This window comes from Myripristis murdjan, chromosome 22, assembly GCF_902150065.1.
Source record: "Myripristis murdjan chromosome 22, fMyrMur1.1, whole genome shotgun sequence".
Taxonomy (NCBI): Eukaryota; Metazoa; Chordata; class Actinopteri; order Holocentriformes; family Holocentridae; genus Myripristis; species Myripristis murdjan.
In genome coordinates, this window is record NC_044001.1 from 2,187,444 (window position 1) to 2,195,024 (window position 7,581).

Below are 7,581 nucleotides of genomic sequence, written 5' to 3' on the forward strand. Positions count from 1 at the left end.
TATATGAAAAAAAAATCCTTTAATCTCAGAATTTCTGAGTTTACTCCCACACATTTGATTTTGATTTTTCTCATAATTATACTTGACTTTTTCTCGTAAATTTACAACTTTAATCTTGGAGACTCTGAGGTTTTGCCCCCCTTCTCAGCTCTGTAGTTTTTTTCTTTTTCCTCCACTGGCCCTCATAGGCCACCGTACAAACACTTTCCTGGCCTTTAATTGAGACAAACTGGTGGAAGCATCGGCTCGTCTTATTGGTGGACCGGCATCAGGATCATGCAGGACGTCCCGAGCAGATTTTGGGTTTCCTGGTAAATCTTTATCAGATGAGAGTCCAGAACCCGGGAGCGTTTTGAAGAACCAGTACTTAAAATGAGAAAAAGGTCCTGGGTCACAGTTTGAACCCAGCATCGCCCCCCTCTGAGCTTTTCCCCTCGTTATTACGTTCGTTAAAGCAGACTTCAGAGGATGGAGGTGGAGTTGGAGTCCCAAAGAGTTAAAAATGAGACTTTTTCCTCCTCCTGTGGGATTTCAGCCGAGATGATATCAGAGCAGTCAGAAATACTCATCATCAGATGTTCCAGCGCAGTTGTTACACAAGAACACCCCTGAGGTACAGGAAAGCCGGGGCTTTGAGACGCCGCGCTCGATGCCGCTGATACTCGGCTGCTCTCAGAATCTGCCTGGCGACCGCACTGTTTTGACTGCAGCTGCCATCAGATGGAAAAACATATGAAGCTCCCGCAACACGAGACGAGAGGACAGGCAGCGAGCAGATACTCACTGCCTGAAAACCAAAAAAAACCCAAACATGAAAGGCTATGAGAGATCAGCGGTGAACGTTCCAAGAAATCCTCCTCAAAATGTTTGTGTTTGTGTTTGTTGTTGTTCTGTCCGAGCTCCTCGACCTGGTCGGGCCTGTCAGGGCTTTCAGGAAGTGCAGGACATGAAGCTTCACTTTAAAGATCAGCCCTGCGTTCCAGTACTCATACTACCATACTATTTAGTAGGGAAAAAAAGAATTAGCATGCATATTTCATACTAAACTACATACTTTGTAAGGGCAGCTGCAGTACATACTAAAAGTAAAAACTATAAATATGCGATTTGGAACGCAGGGTATCAGTCAGGGGACAACGGTCAAAGGTCAGAGCCATGCTTCTTTAGCAAGAAACAAAAATCTGTCAAAAAAGGATATAAAATGTTTTTATATGTTGCATGTTATCTATCTATAATCTGTCTCTCTATCAGTTCACTACAACTGAGGATAAAAACCTTTTCTTCCTTGCTTTTTTTTGACTGTGCGTCTCTTTGGCTGGTGCAAACCCCAAACACCATTATGTCAGTCAAATGTTGATTAAGAAGTTTTAATGGTGTAAAAATTCTTATTGAGTCTAAAATAAGCTTTGGTAGAGGGGATCTTGATCTTGGCTCCACAAAAGGTTGAAGTAAGTAAGTAAGTAAGTAAGTAAGTAAATTTTATTTATAGAGCAAAGTGCTTTACAGTGCATAATACAATTAGAATGCAGTTAAAATACCATTTACGACAATAAAACAATTAAAAATGCAATAAATGCATAAAGTGCAGTCAGTTTCTAACAGCCCTGAGTCAACTGGGAATTAAAATGCCTGTTTGTACAAGTGTGTCTTGAGATGTTTTTTAAAAGTCTCTACAGAGTCCATGGACCGGAGGGACAGTGGGAGGTCGTTCCAGAGACGTGGGGCCACCGCTTTAAAAGACCTGTCACCTCGCATGCTGAAACAGGTGCGAGGGACCATCAGTAGGTGCTGCCCTGAGGACCTCAGGCTGCGAGCCGAGCTGTACGGCTGGATCAGGGCCGCAATGTATGCTGGGGCCTGGCCATGTAAAGCCCGGAAAGTGAGCACACGAATTTTGAAATGGAAACGGTATAAAACAGGGAGCCAATGGAGAGATTTGAGAATGGGCGTGATGTGAGCTCTCCTGTTAGTACGGGTCAGAAGCCTCGCAGCAGCGTTTTGTACAGATTGTAGTCGAGCCAGCTCCCTCTTGTTAAGACATGTAAAAAGTCTATTGCAGTAGTCTAAACGGGAAGACACAAATGCATGAATGATCATCTCTAGTTCCTTGTTGGACACCATGGGTCTAAGTTTAGAGATGTTGCGCAGTTGAAAGAAACAGTTCTTCACAAGGTGTTTGGAGTGGTGTTCTAGCGACATGGACTTGTCAAAAATGACACCCAGATTTCTCATCTTAGTTTTCACGGAGTGACCCAGGTCACTGAGATGCTGCTTAATCCCTGGGATGGTACTGTCCGGGGCAATGATGAGGGTCTCCGTTTTACTGGAACATTCAATAAAAGGTATGAAAGCGGTGAAATGCAGATTTGAGTCAGTTGCTCAGCGGTTTGAAACATTGCATCAGAGGTTTTCTTCAGAGCTGCTGAAGAGGTCAAAGTGTGGAAGAGGACCGTCAAGTGAGGGGTTTTCAACCACACTGGCTAGTCTGCTAATGGAGGGGCCTTGAGGGCCGAGGCAGGACGGCCTCCTCCTCGCTGCTGGGCTCTGGGAGGAGACCGACCTGCAGAAAGGATGTTTAGCGGCTGAAGCGATCAGAGCAACAGGCGGTAAGCAGCGAGCAAGAACACACCAACACACACACACACAAGGAACCTCAGCTCTGCCGCCTGGTCACCTCAGTTTTCTCCCAAAAATCATTGGAAACTAAACTGTTTTCTTCTAAATCACATCACTAGTCAGTCGTCACTCTGTCAAGACAGAAGTTAAAAAAACAAGGTGACAGTTTCCTCTGCAGAATAAAACTCCAGCTGCTTTTTGTTGCTTCGTCATCTGGCAGGTGCAGTGAAACCTGCTGTCTGATCTGTCTGTCTGTCTGACCTGTCTGTCTGTCTGACCTGTTTGTCTATCTGCCTGTGTTCCTGCCTGCCACCTCCCCTAATGCCTGTCTGTTTACAGAGGCAGGATGTCCGTTCCCAGGTCAAACCTCAGCTCATCACCCGTTTTTCACACCATTTGTGTGATGATTCAACACCCCCCGCAGCACACACACACACACACACACACACACACACACACACACCAACACATTTGCTGATGATGTGCATCCTGATCCAATTGATCACAATATTGTCAGTGAAAACACACTTCAGCATAGAAACACAGCGCTGCATCACATCACTGTCAACATTTAAACACTCTCCTGTTTTTCAGTCCTTTAACTCTGCAAAATGTATTCAGCTGATAGGAAAACCAGGTGTGACCTTATTGTATTGTAAAATCTAAGCAGCCAGAAGCCTCAGCTGGATCAATAATCCTGCAAACAACACAGAAAATGTTTCCAAACCCTGAGGGGAAAAATCAGCTGAGAGCCCAGAGACGGAGGACAGAAACCTCCATAGATCACCACAACGCTGCAGAGCTGCTTCCAGAAAAACCTGGAAAAAAAATTTCCTATGTTTTCACTTTGTCATATTTTCATCACCGCTAGAAAGAAATGAAGACATTTCCTTTATCGTTTCAGGACAGAACACTCGCCCGTCGTGGCTCTGCAGAAAGTCTCTGTCGACAAGCTCCTCAGTCAGCGGTTCCATCACGAGGTGAACGGCGACTCCCGCGGCGCCGCGGCACGCTGAGAGGTTTCTTAAGGACAGTGACTTTCAAACTGCAGTTCCAGCGCGGGCATCGCTGCATTCTGGGAAATCTGCACCAGTGCATTCCTCTCTCACTAACAGACAATGGAATTTTGTGAATGCTGCAATGGAGAACAATCCCAGGTCAAAAAGCAGTACACAAATATAATTTAATCATAAAAAGCTTTTGAGTTTCCTAGCGGAGACTCAAAAACTCAGTGGCCAATGGGGACGCAGACCTGAAAAACCCCGCCCACCGAGACGTTTCTGACAGAATTGCAAACAAAACAAAAATTCTCAGTTACACAAATAATTTGTTTGCAGGTTATGTCTTACTTTTGAGATGACATTTTTTGCTCCAGTGTTTTTTTCTCTCTCTCAGATTCGTGTTTTTGTGTGATACTGGGGAAGTTTGATTTGATTTTTTTGGCACAAATCTGATTCTGTGCTAAAACGCCGTCGTAAGCGCAGAGCTGTGAAGCCCTCAAAACTGAACAGGCGTCAAGGACCAAGCGTTCTGCTCATGTGGAAGGAAGGAGGGTGGAAGGAAGGAAGGAAGGAAGGAAGGGATTTTTTCTTTGCCTTTTCTCACAACTTCATTTCACATTATCAAATAGTTTGTGGTCCTCTAGGTGCCTCCAGCATGAGAATGTCGCTGCAGCAGGAGCAGAACAGTGGGAGATCTAAGGTTTGGCTTGTTTTGACAGCAGCTGAGCGTTTGCAGGTCGGCCCCCAGGCCCCGCTGACATCATGGCCGCCATATCTGCTGACAGCAGAGCCACGTGTGGGACTCCGGGCGAAACGTAGCATTATTCTTCTCTCAAATCCTCATCCTCCTTTTGTGTCTTTTGTTTTCTCAAATTTCCATCTCCAGTTGGGTCGACAGCTCACCTCACAAACAGGATTGTCTGACAGAAATCAGGCGGCTTGACTTCCTGTTGTGTGTGATGGCAACACATCGCCCTGTCGGTGTTTCCTTGTCAAAACTTTATATTATCAGCTTCATTTAAGGCCCCGAGCCGGGCAGTTTGACTCGATCTGATCTGGTTTTTCATGTTGAAATTGTTTGAACTCTTAACAAATTCACAGTTGACACAAACTTTCACCAACAACTGTCCAACTTACAAAGCTGCAGCCTCTGTGATACTTGGTTTATGGTTTGTCCCTCATGTATGACTTTTCTTAAAGGCATGTGAATGCAACACTGTCCTGTGGGCCTTGTTGGATTTTCCTACCAGCATGTGAACGCAGCGTAGCAGTTATCAAAACAAAACTAAAATTTCTACTGTCATAAATCCCAGATCCAGCACGTCACTAAAATCTGTCTGTCTGACAAGCAGACAGACAGGTAGACAGACAGGTAGATGGGTGAAAACATTTCAGCTCTGCATTTGTTATTTAAGTTTGAAGGAGAACTCCAGAGCAAATCTGAGAAACAACCTGAAACCTTTTAAAAATATTTTAAACTTTTAACACATTTTTAAAAAATCTTAAACTTTTTGAATATGAGGAGAATTAGCAGTAATTTGTATCGCTAAACACTCTCAGAAAAACAAAAGTTCTTAAGTGGTTCTTCAAACTGCTCTGTGGTTCTACAGAGAATCATCAGCAGCTGAAGAACCTCTTTATTTAGGGGCTGGTTCTCCACACACTCTGTGGTTCTCTGCTAAAGGTTCTTCATGTTTATTGGAGTTATGTGGTGGCGGCAGCAGCTAACAATTCTTTTCCTTGTGGATTAATGTGCAGATTATTTCCTCAGTGAATGGATTAATGTCTCGCTCTATAAACCATCAGAAAACAGGGAGAAATGCCACAGCGTCACAGCTGAACTTTTTAATAGCTCGTCTGGAACTCGATGAAGGAACAAGGAACAACATGTTCATGTTGGTTTTCAACCTGCACACAATCATCTGATTTAAAACACTCAGAGAACCTTTTATTCTGAAAAATTACTAAAGAACCACAAAAAAAAAAAAAAGGTTCTTGTTCCTAAATGAACCATTTTTATGGCTCTTTCAGGGTGTGCAGGGTGGGCGTTTCTTAAAGAATCTTATGCTAAAAGGTTCCGTGTGGTTCTTCTACCTTCCTCTCTTCCTCTCAACCTTCCTCTCTAAACACTTAGATAAAAATTCTGAATAGGCCTTTAAAGCAGGAAGCAACAAACTGATTCAGCTGCAGTTTCACCTGAAAGGAGTCCCACACAGAACATGACTGGGCCCACTTCACACTGAGCTGCTTCACTAATCCCATTCTGTTCTGCTCTGTTCTGTTCTGTTTTGTTCCGTTTCATTCTGCTGTGTTCCGTTCCGTTCTGCTCTGTTCTGTTCCGTTCTGTTGAGATTGAAGAGTGCTCGGTAACAAGCTCAGTTTCTTCATTGTTGTCACTTTTTCTTCTGTCTCTCTTCACATTTTCTCTCTGTTGTTTGTTTTTTCCCCTTCATCTGTCTCTCTGTCTCTCTCTCTCTCTCTCTGTCTCTCGCTCTCTCTCTCTCTCTCTCTCTCTCTCTCTCTCTCTCTCTCTCTCAGGTTGACCCATGAGTGAGGCCCCTCCCACCTCCACAAGTGTAAGGGGTGTGTGTGTGTGTGTGTGTGTGTGTGTGTGTGTGTGTGTGTGTGTGAGGTTATTTAAAGAGGCTGCTCTCCCTCACTGGGCGAGTGACACCCAGTCAGCATCCCGGCTTACCGCCTGCTTTCCAGGACTAACAGGACCCACTGAAGAGACTCTGCTGCTGCACAAACAGTCAGTAAGACTCCCTCAGTGTTCCCTCTGACTGAGTTACTGACTGTTTACTAACTGAGTTTTTACTGATTGAGTTACCAACTGTTTACTGGCTGCTTGCTGACTTTTAATTTATCAAGTGTAGAGGCTGACTGATGTAGTACTGACTGACTGTTTTGCTGACTAGTTACCTGGTGACTGGTTAAAAAATTTACTTTAGTGTTGTAGTGATTGACAAGTGAATCGTGGGACTAATTTACTGACTCACTGACTGACTGACTGGTTTGATGACTTACTAACCAATTTACTCACTGGTTAACTGGTGAGTGGTTGATTGACAAGCTGGAAGTTTTACTGACTGTTCACCAATTGTTGACCAACTGGAGGCTGGTTTACTTTAAATTAATTTACTTTAATTTACTTTGTCAGGGACAATGGACAATAAACATTTTGTACCAGAAAGTAGCAAAATATGAACTGGCAGCAAGGTATTTACTGACTGTCTTACTGACTGATTGGCTGGCTGACTGACTGGTATACTAGCAGGCTCATTGGGCTGACTGGTTTACCATCTATTTACTGCTTTATTGAATGACTTGCTGACTGACTGTTTTGCTGAGTAGTTAGCTGGTGATTGGAAAGGGATTTATTGACTGTTTCACCTTTTACTAAATGACTGGTTTACTGATTGCCTGGGTGACCAACAATGCCTGGCAGGTTACTGACTGACTGATTCTGTTTCAGTGACTTAGTGACTGGATTCCCGCCTGATTTAATGACTTACCAACTAGTTTCCTCGCTAGTTAACTGGTTAGTTGTTAATTGACTGGTTGGCAGGTTTACTGACTGTTTACTGCTTTGTTGACCAACTGGTGGCTGGTTTATTGCCTGACTGACTGGTTTATTAACTGGCTGACTGGCTGAATGACTGATTGGTTTACTGCCTCACTGGCCAAATGGCTGTTTATTTGACCGTCTGACTGGTTTACTGACTGACAGGTTACAGGCTAATATTAATATATTGACTACTTTACTAACTGATTTACTGACTGGTGAACTGGTGACTGGACAGTTTACTTACTAACAAGTTACTGTTTTACTGACTGACCTCTGCTTTACTGGCTACTGCTTTATTGAGTGACTGACTGTTTTACTAACTTGCTTACTGACTGCTTTACTGACTACTTTTGTGACTGACTAACTGCTTTACTGACTGACTGACTGAGTGACTGC